Consider the following 8,922-nt stretch of genomic DNA (forward strand, 5'->3'; position numbering starts at 1 on the left):
CGGCAAGCCCTACATGGCTGGAGTAGAACCATTCGTGCAGACCCAGACGGCAGTAAAGCCCTCTTTTTTGTACAGTCCTAGGAGTAAGTTCGTTAGCGTTCTTCCAGCCCCGTTTGAATATTTGCAGTTGGGTCCTCGTCAATATTGGCATACGTTGTGCAGGTCCGATCTATTCTTTCCATTTTAGACTAGTATGTCGAATGGTAGAGGTCCACTGTAACGTTTCGTGTCTGAGCAGGCAAAGAGCGATCTTCCTGTTTCTGGGTAAGGTATAGACCGCTTCTCTTTGGTATTCTGAGGACTGTTACTGAAACGCAGACTTGCAAATCCTCAAAAATATTCAGGCTGCCATGACGCAAACACCTTCCTGCACCACGTCATTTTCAAGCATACCGATTGCACTTTCGAGGGTACACACGACCTCCGGGGTGTCCTGCTACATACCATGATTGTTGTTCCGTTACCAACGTGTAGCTCTCTCTTCTGAGTCAGTTAGCTTGTTGAAAGCTATACTCTTGAATGCGGAAATCGGGTAGCGGAAGCTTCAGCCATTGTTTTTTCTTCCAGCATAATAGTCTGGTTACTCCCTTGTGACGTCTTCTCCTTTCCTTTTTTTGTCGCACCCGCTGGTTTGCAACCATATGTATTTAAGGGGCAACATCAGGCATGAATTATTTCAACTGGCATGTATCGAGGATTTAATAATAATTCATTTCAACTGATAATAAACTAAAGAATAATTTCAGCTGTCATGTATCGAGTAGTCTCGAAGTTTATCATGGTGCGTCTGCACTCTTGCATGCGGACTCCCAAATTCTGTCATTCCACTCTCTAAATCCCTTGATGGCCAAATGCCGATGTCACAAAGTGTTTTAGGAGCAAAATGATTCGGGGTCTAGTGACTTAGACTTGAATATCAGGCTGAAACACAGGTGCGTCTCGGAGGCTGTCAGTCGCGTAGAAAGGCTGAAAAGCATTACATTCAATTTATAGTGGCTGTCTACACTCGCGAAGTAGTTAAGAGCTCGATGGAATACCGTCCGTCGAGGCAAGGAAAAATGGAAGGAAAAAAGCAGGTCGCTGATCATCGTCAAGGCAAAATGACGTTTCGAGATCGGTACGGATTTCTTGTTCAGAATTGGGAGCTGAATACGCACACGGCTGTTCAGCAGTCCTGGTTGCACCGTGTGAACTTCGCAGGTGCTTTTTAGTGATGGCACCAGATAATCTGCCTAATGTGACGTCACAAACGAGGTGGGATTTGGGTCATTTACTCTGTCACGAGTCAAGCGCAGAGGTACCTTTGTTCTTTACGTGTCCCATAAAAATTGTGCAGATCCGTTTTTCCCTCCTGAACTAGAACTTACGCCTATATAATACCAAAACAGAATGTTGTCGTTATGGAAAGGGACGCAGTCAAGTCTTACGATATAAACTGTTTTCATGATAATTATTTGAACTTAGACAGCTAAGAAAATGACAAAGCACCAGCGTTTAAGAAGGACGCTGTACAAGCTGTTACTGCAGAGTTCGACAGCTGTTTCTCTTTATTCGCACTCATCAACAGCCATAGAATTTGTGTGCGCAATAGGGCATGGTGAGATGAATACTACTTGCAGGAATGCTCACATAGTGTTGTGTTTTCTCGTGGAAGCGCCTATCCCAATATAGACACGCTGCTTCATCGAAAGACTCACATTTTGTGCCTCTAGCAGAAGAGAAATATAAAGCGCAGAGAAAAGATTCGATACATTTAACACAGCAATGCCTATCATTAGACACGTCTTTGTAGTCACATGCTAGTCAGAGAAATGCCTGAGAGTGCTGCTAGCCGCCGTCGGCAACAGCAGAACCATATCCTGTAACACTGTGGTTTTCGAAGAATTCGCTTTGGGAGCAGCAATTGGTCCTCGCCTGGGTGACGCTAGCGCCTCGGGGTGCACACGCATATTATTATGACGTCATGCACATGTCAATCATGCGGAAACCGAATCCATCGTCTGCTACGAATCGAAGTGGCGCGAGGTGCTTCGGTCAACTTGAAATTTGGGGGTGCGCCAACTTAAGTTTGGGGGCATGCTTACGCATACTTAGATAAATCCAGTGGAGTTTCTGCACCCCATGTCAACGTACGACGTACCACCTAGTGGCATAAATGATTCAGCCGCAGCAAACAAAATACGATAGATCACTCACCGGCAGTATGTCACACACACGCCTCATAATTAAAAACATGAACCTCATCAATAACATTATCCAATAAATTTTTCATTATCAAGAAGCGTTCCTAATTTGCAATATTATTCTTAAGTTGTGGCGTTCACTTTCAGGAAAACAGTCTGTCCGCCGATTGGTCTTTCTCGCTCCTCTAGTTCTCATTCTGTCAGTGGATCGCCCAAATCCGATGCCACCGCCGCACAAAATTCTTCAGAAACCAAATGTTTGAATAACACAGCTGCAGGTCTATGCTGACAGTGCATTGAATCAGTGCTCACCGTTTCTTGCCCGCACATCGCAGGCAATCAAAAATGGTGTATCGAAAATCTCCAAACTTAGAGTTGAGCTCTAGAAATGTGTTACTCTTCAATTTTGTTTGCCTTTTTGCCGAGAAGCTACATTAGCTTGCAATGAACTCGTCTGTGTGTTAGGCCTAACTTTCGAGGAATTCAAAGGCATTGGCATGGGTGGCTGACAAAAACCCGGAGTTTGTGCATTTCAGCTTCAGAAACTTTTAACTATTGATTTTTAAATACAAGAAAAGCACACTGAAGCGCAGGGATTAACTCGGCTAAAATTTCGGTGCGACACTATCGATCACAGGTCGGCTCCTTGGGCTATGTTCGAACTTTGCGATTACTAGGAGACATCGGTGGCCTCCAAATGATGTTACATGCGAGCCATAGCAGTACGCCGCTGATGCGACACTCAAGTAAGAGGTGCAGCGAACGCGCACAAAACATAAAGGACCACTGCTGCTGCGCAATGCTCTCGTCGCGCAATGCATAGGAGTAAGCATGTAACAGTGGCATTATCAGCGTTTGTGTATTTCACTTGAATAACGCAATTAGTCGCACACAAGAAGACGAGCGAGAAACAAAAGTGATCTTTAATGTCATACGTACGCATAAGCGCATATTGGACGAGCTATGTTACCTTTTAATAAACTGACCTTTCCAACCTCAATGTTCCCTATTTAGTTGAACAATTCTAGCACTTCCACAATGCTCGCACCCGCCGGATTATTGACCATCAAAATTCGTAATTGTTTTACTGAAGTAGTCATCCAACGTTTGAAAATTGTTGCAGCGACTGTCGTCTGCCTGTTTTGGTCGGCGATACTAATGGTACATACTAATGGTACGCAGCTGCTTTTTTTTTTTTGTCGTACCAAGTGGCATCTATAAAACATTTCCTTTCGCCCCTACCCCCCTTAGCTCTACAGCAATCACACAATTTAGGCGGCTGGAACGAGGCGTGGTCATTGCTCGAGCAAGACGTCGGCAGTGGGCATATCGGCTTCCAGAGTTGAATGCCGTACTCTAGAGTCGAGCAAAACTTGAAGCAGCGCGAAGACGAGAACAGTAATCGAAAACAGGCTCAACAGGGCGAGCCCTGTACTGCCAACTGAAAAATTTGTCACTTGGCAGTACAGGGATCGTCCTGTTGTGTCTACTTGCTATTACTGTCCTCTTCTTCGCGCTGCTTCAAGATTTACTCGAGATGAATCAACTCGGCCAACTCAACTTGTTGCTAGTCTAGAGTTGAGCGCAGCAGTGGCGTACAGGTAACTTTGAGTAGAGGGAGACGCATCTGTATCTCTCTCTCTCTCTCTCTACATATCTCTCATTATATATATATATATATATATATTGACACAACTATATTTGGCAGAACTATAATTCAGCGGGTATGCGCCAGTGGGGACGACGCTGAAGTAGCGCGGGTTTTTAGGTGATGCGGGGGAAACGAAGAAGACGTTGTTGTTGTTCCCTTGGACGACTGATAAAGTGCGTTTCTTGGCGGTGCTGCCACGCATACTCGTCGATCCCACGTCGTTACACTGGTGGAGGTGCTGGGTATCCTTCATGCTTGGCACCCCTTCGCGGAGCCGACGATCGAGCCCGGAATCACCATCGCACATCGAAACACCGGTCCACCGCTTCAGTCGTCGCCTGCTAGGCTTAGCGCCCGAGTCCAGTCCCCTGCAAGAAACTTCGAGAAATCGTTTGCCTCCTACAAATAACATGGCCACCGCAGCTCCATCGCAAGTAACACTGCAGAATCCTATGGTCCCGGAGAGCTTTCATGGTGATGCCTTTGAAGACGTCCAAGATTGGCTAGACCAGTTCGAGCGCGTTGCCCAGTATAACCATAAGACCAGCTCGGCGGACAAACTCTCGAGTGTCTATTTCTATTTGAAGGACAATGCTCGTACGTGGTACGTAAACCGGGAGAGGAGCTTTGCCACGTGGGACGACTTCCGCGCACAGCTGCTGGATACCTTTTCAAGCATTGACAGGAGGGAAAACGCGCAGCGTCTCCTTGAAATCCGCGTTCAAAAGCCCAATGAGAGTGTTGCTATGTTCTCGGAAGACATGTCCCGTCTTTTCCGTAGGGCAGACCCAGACATGCCAGAGGAAAGAAAGCTGCGATATCTCCTGCGAGGAGTGAAGGAGCAACTGTTTGCCGGCCTTGTGAGAAATCCACCGACAACAGTGGCACAGTTCACAAAAGAGGCTACAGCCATTGAACGAGCCCTGCATCAACGATACCGCCAGCATGACATGGGCAACTCGACGGCGAACACTTCCGTACTGGCTGCGAGTAACGACATGTCTCTGCGTGAAGTTGTCCGAGAAGTGGTGCGAGAAGAGCTTCGGCAGCTCGGCTTTGTGGTGGCGCCTACGGAACCGACGCCAGCGTTATCTTTTGTTGCTGATGTAGTCCGGGAGGAAGTCCGGCAAGCTTTTTCAGCGCCAGACTGTGGCAACGTTCCGCGGCGCCTCACTTATGCGGAAGCTGTTCGCCGTCCACTCAACGCAACTTCAGCGCCGTTGACTCCCATAACTACAACACCACCTACGCCACAAATAGAGCCGACATCGTCACCCTCGTCGACTCTACCGACTCCGCCGATCATGCCAGCACAAACAACGCCGTATTTTCGACATGCGCACGCCACTCCTTGGCTCCATGGAGAGCCGAACTACCAGCGTCGGAAAACCGATTTGTGGCGCACCGTCGATCGACGACCAGTGTGCTACCATTGTGGTGAAGCTGGACACGTCTATAGAGTTTGCCGCAAATGGAACAACTATCGCGCCGCTCAACACCCAAGTTTTCCTGCTAACTATGCTTATTCTCCGTACGACGGTCGACGCGCTTACAACGACGCTCCTGTGAACAGTCAGCCACCAAATACGACGACGCCGCGACCACGTTCTCCTTCTCCATCTCCGGCGCGCTACCATTCGCCGACTCGTCGCAGTTTTGCTGACGTCACTAGGGGCAGATCGCCTAGCCCTCGACGGGGAAACTAGCCGCAGCGACCTCCGGGGGTGAGGTTGCCAATACTCTAACTGCTCCACATCCCCCGTTATCGACGAACGACGACGTGAAGACGACATTGACGAAAAAGACGCCCAGCACGACGACGAATACGACGGATAGAAGTACGAAAAACGTAACTGACATCGTCAGCGCCGAGCTCATCGTTTGCATTGACGGCCACGAAATAGCCGCTCTGGTTGACACTGGCTCCCATTTTTCAATCCTTAGCTTACAGGTCGCTGACAAACTGAGGAAGGTGAAGACACCATGGCACGGGCCCAACATAAGAACCGCCGGAGGTCAGTTGATGACACCTGCCGGGAAATGTACGGCCCGACTCTTAATCGCCGGTTCAACCTTCGTCGTCAACCTCGTCATCCTTACTGAGTGTTGTAAAGAACTTATATTGGGCATGGATTTCCTACGGGAGTACGGCGCCGTGATTAACATCCGTGACAGAAGCGTTACATTTGCCACGAGTTCAGATAATGTCACCCATGAGAAGCCACAACAACCTCGCTTACGTATTGCCGCGGACGACGTCATACTTTTGCCGCGGAGTTGCTCTCTCGTACAGGTGCGCTGTGACAGCCTGCAAAGTGGGACTGGAGTCGCTGAACACATCAGTGCGCAAGCACTGAATTGCGGTGTGGCCATTGCCAGAGCACTTATCAATGTAATCGACGGAAGCGCCGAACTCTTGCTGACAAATTTTAGCAGGGAGCGCCGACACATCGTTAGAGGCACTGCTGTCGCCTATTTCGACGAAGTGACAGAAATACAAGACTGCCACTTAGCACAGGAGTCGGCCTCTACAATCCACACAGCTGCACCTATTGTAGACGTTAATCCGACGTTAACGGCCGTTGAGCGGACCCGTCTGCTTGAGCTCATCAAGCAGTACCAGGGCTGTTTCTCCTCTGCGTCAACAGTTGGTCAAACGCCACTTACCAAACACCGCATCATTACTGATGTCGACGCCAGACCCATCCGACAAAACCCTTATCGTGTGGCCCCAAAGGAACGCGAAGCAATACAAAAACAAGTGAAGACGATGCTAGAAGATGGCGTTATACGACCATCTAATAGCCCGTGGGCATCACCTGTAGTTTTAGTGAAGAAGAAGGACGGTAGCCTGCGCTTCTGCGTCGACTATCGGAAGCTCAATCAGGTCACAAAGAAGGACGTTTATCCACTGCCACGTATTGACGATTCCTTGGGTAGGTTGCGAGACTCGTGCTACTTTTCCTCAATGGACTTGAAAAGCGGTTATTGGCAGATCGAAGTGGATGAGAGAGACCGTGAGAAAACAGCCTTTGTGACGCCTGACGGACTTTATGAATTCCAGGTACTTCCTTTCGGTTTGTGTTCGGCGCCAGCAACATTTCAGCGTCTAATGGACACTGTGCTCTCCGGACTCAAATGGCAAACATGCCTGGTGTACTTGGATGACGTGATTGTCTTTTCCGCAACGTTCGACGAACACTTACGAAGGCTGAAAACTGTTTTTGAAGCAATACGCTCTGCCGGTCTTACTTTGAAGCCTGAGAAGTGCCATTTTGGCTTTCATGAGCTCCAGTTCCTCGGTCACGTCGTGAGTAGCCAAGGAGTCCGACCTACAATACAATATATATATGCACACGCACACACCCGGTCTCCCAGCTAACTTTATCCAGAATTAAAAAAATATGCGAATGCAACGTAGCAGGACATAACCAAGGTAAAGTTGTTTGCCGTCGCTTAGAAATACTTAGATTATTTTTTCAATTCCGCCTAATTAGACAATTAGTCTGAATTAATAATTCAACTTCCGAAATATTAAAATTACATAAAAAGTGTTAATGCGAAAGTTGTATAGCAGCATGAAAAACTCCAGCTAGAGCTTTCTGTGGCGGAATATGTGCTACATAAGTGCTTTTCCGAGCGTGAATGAAGCCCATGCATACAAGAAAAGTGCCTCGAGCGGCCAGTCGCAAGGCAATTTAGCGAGCATTTGCGTGCAAGCTGGTGGGCAAATGGCTCCGCATTAGCTCAATTCGTAAGAGCATTACACGCGTAATGCGAAAACATGGGTTCGTATCCCATTTGCGGCCACTTGTTTTTTTATCAAGTAGGAAGATTCGAACTGATTCGGACAGGCTTCTTGATGCATGTCAGCTATCTGCCAAAAGAAACTGTTGATGGGATTCTTGCACATGACGAAATATGAAACGCGCCGGCGTCTGCCACACGTGTAAAGAGCAAAGGTCCAAGGGTCTATTCTGTAAGTGTCCACCTAGTAGGCATGCCCATTTTGTCAGCTGCTTAAAGGGACACTAAACGCAAGTATTAAGTGAAGTTAAAGTGACAGATTAGTGCTGTAGCATTTCTAAGGTATGAATATTATCACGAACAGAGCCTTATAAATCGAGAAATTGAAGTAAATGCAGGAAATGATTGGAGACTTCCCCACGGCATTCAAGTACCTGTCTGATGATGAAAGCACCCTTCAATTAAATTTTCACTAGTACTCAAGCACTCGTTGCAAAAAACATCACTTTATTGTAATGCAAGACGAAATAAAACGCTACTTGTACAGTTCTGTTTCAATTTCAGAAAAAATAACTCAGTGAAGTTACCCTTCAAACAATGCGGGTCATCGAAAGGCTTAATTTTCGCTCGACTCTGCGCCGCCCACGATTCCTTATTTCAGTAATTCTGCCCTCGTTGACTGTTCGGCCGGCTGACTTCGCCTTGACTTGCTTCTTCTTGCCGACCCTGTGGACCCGCCTCCAAGCCATCTGAGCTGCATGGATTTTATTCGCCTACTGCCTCATTCTGTGACACACGTCGACTTGTTGTCCTCCCCAGCTGTACCTGACGGCAATTACGTGGCCGCCCCAATTCCGGCCGTTATGCTTACACATGGTGTTACCGTGCCGCACAGTGTGCTGAAAATTACTGGCAACCGCACGTGCCTTCCACTTGTCAATTTCGCGCTAACCGCGCAAGTTCTGCCTCAAGGGATCTCCTTGGCTATAATTAGCGCTTTGCAGGATGATGAGGTCAAGCCATTCACAGTGGAAGATCGTTACAGCTCAGCCCATACCGTGACGTCATCGCACGGTACTGACGTCGACATTAAAAAGGTGGTTTCCTCTCACCTTACACCTGCTCAAGCTGAAGCTCTTTGCCGCGTTCTTGAAGGCTATCGCGACATTTTTGACTTTGACAATAGACCCTTAGGTCAAACATCCGTCGTGACCGGTCGCATAGATACTGGCGATGCGAACCCTATTCACCGACGTCCATATCGTGTTTCTGCGTCGGAACGAGCTGTTATCCAACAGGAAGTCAAAAAGATGCTTGCAAAGGACATTATCGAGCCTTCCT

This window comes from Dermacentor andersoni, unplaced genomic scaffold (assembly GCF_023375885.2).
Source record: "Dermacentor andersoni unplaced genomic scaffold, qqDerAnde1_hic_scaffold ctg00000039.1, whole genome shotgun sequence".
In the NCBI taxonomy this organism is placed as follows: Eukaryota; Metazoa; Arthropoda; class Arachnida; order Ixodida; family Ixodidae; genus Dermacentor; species Dermacentor andersoni.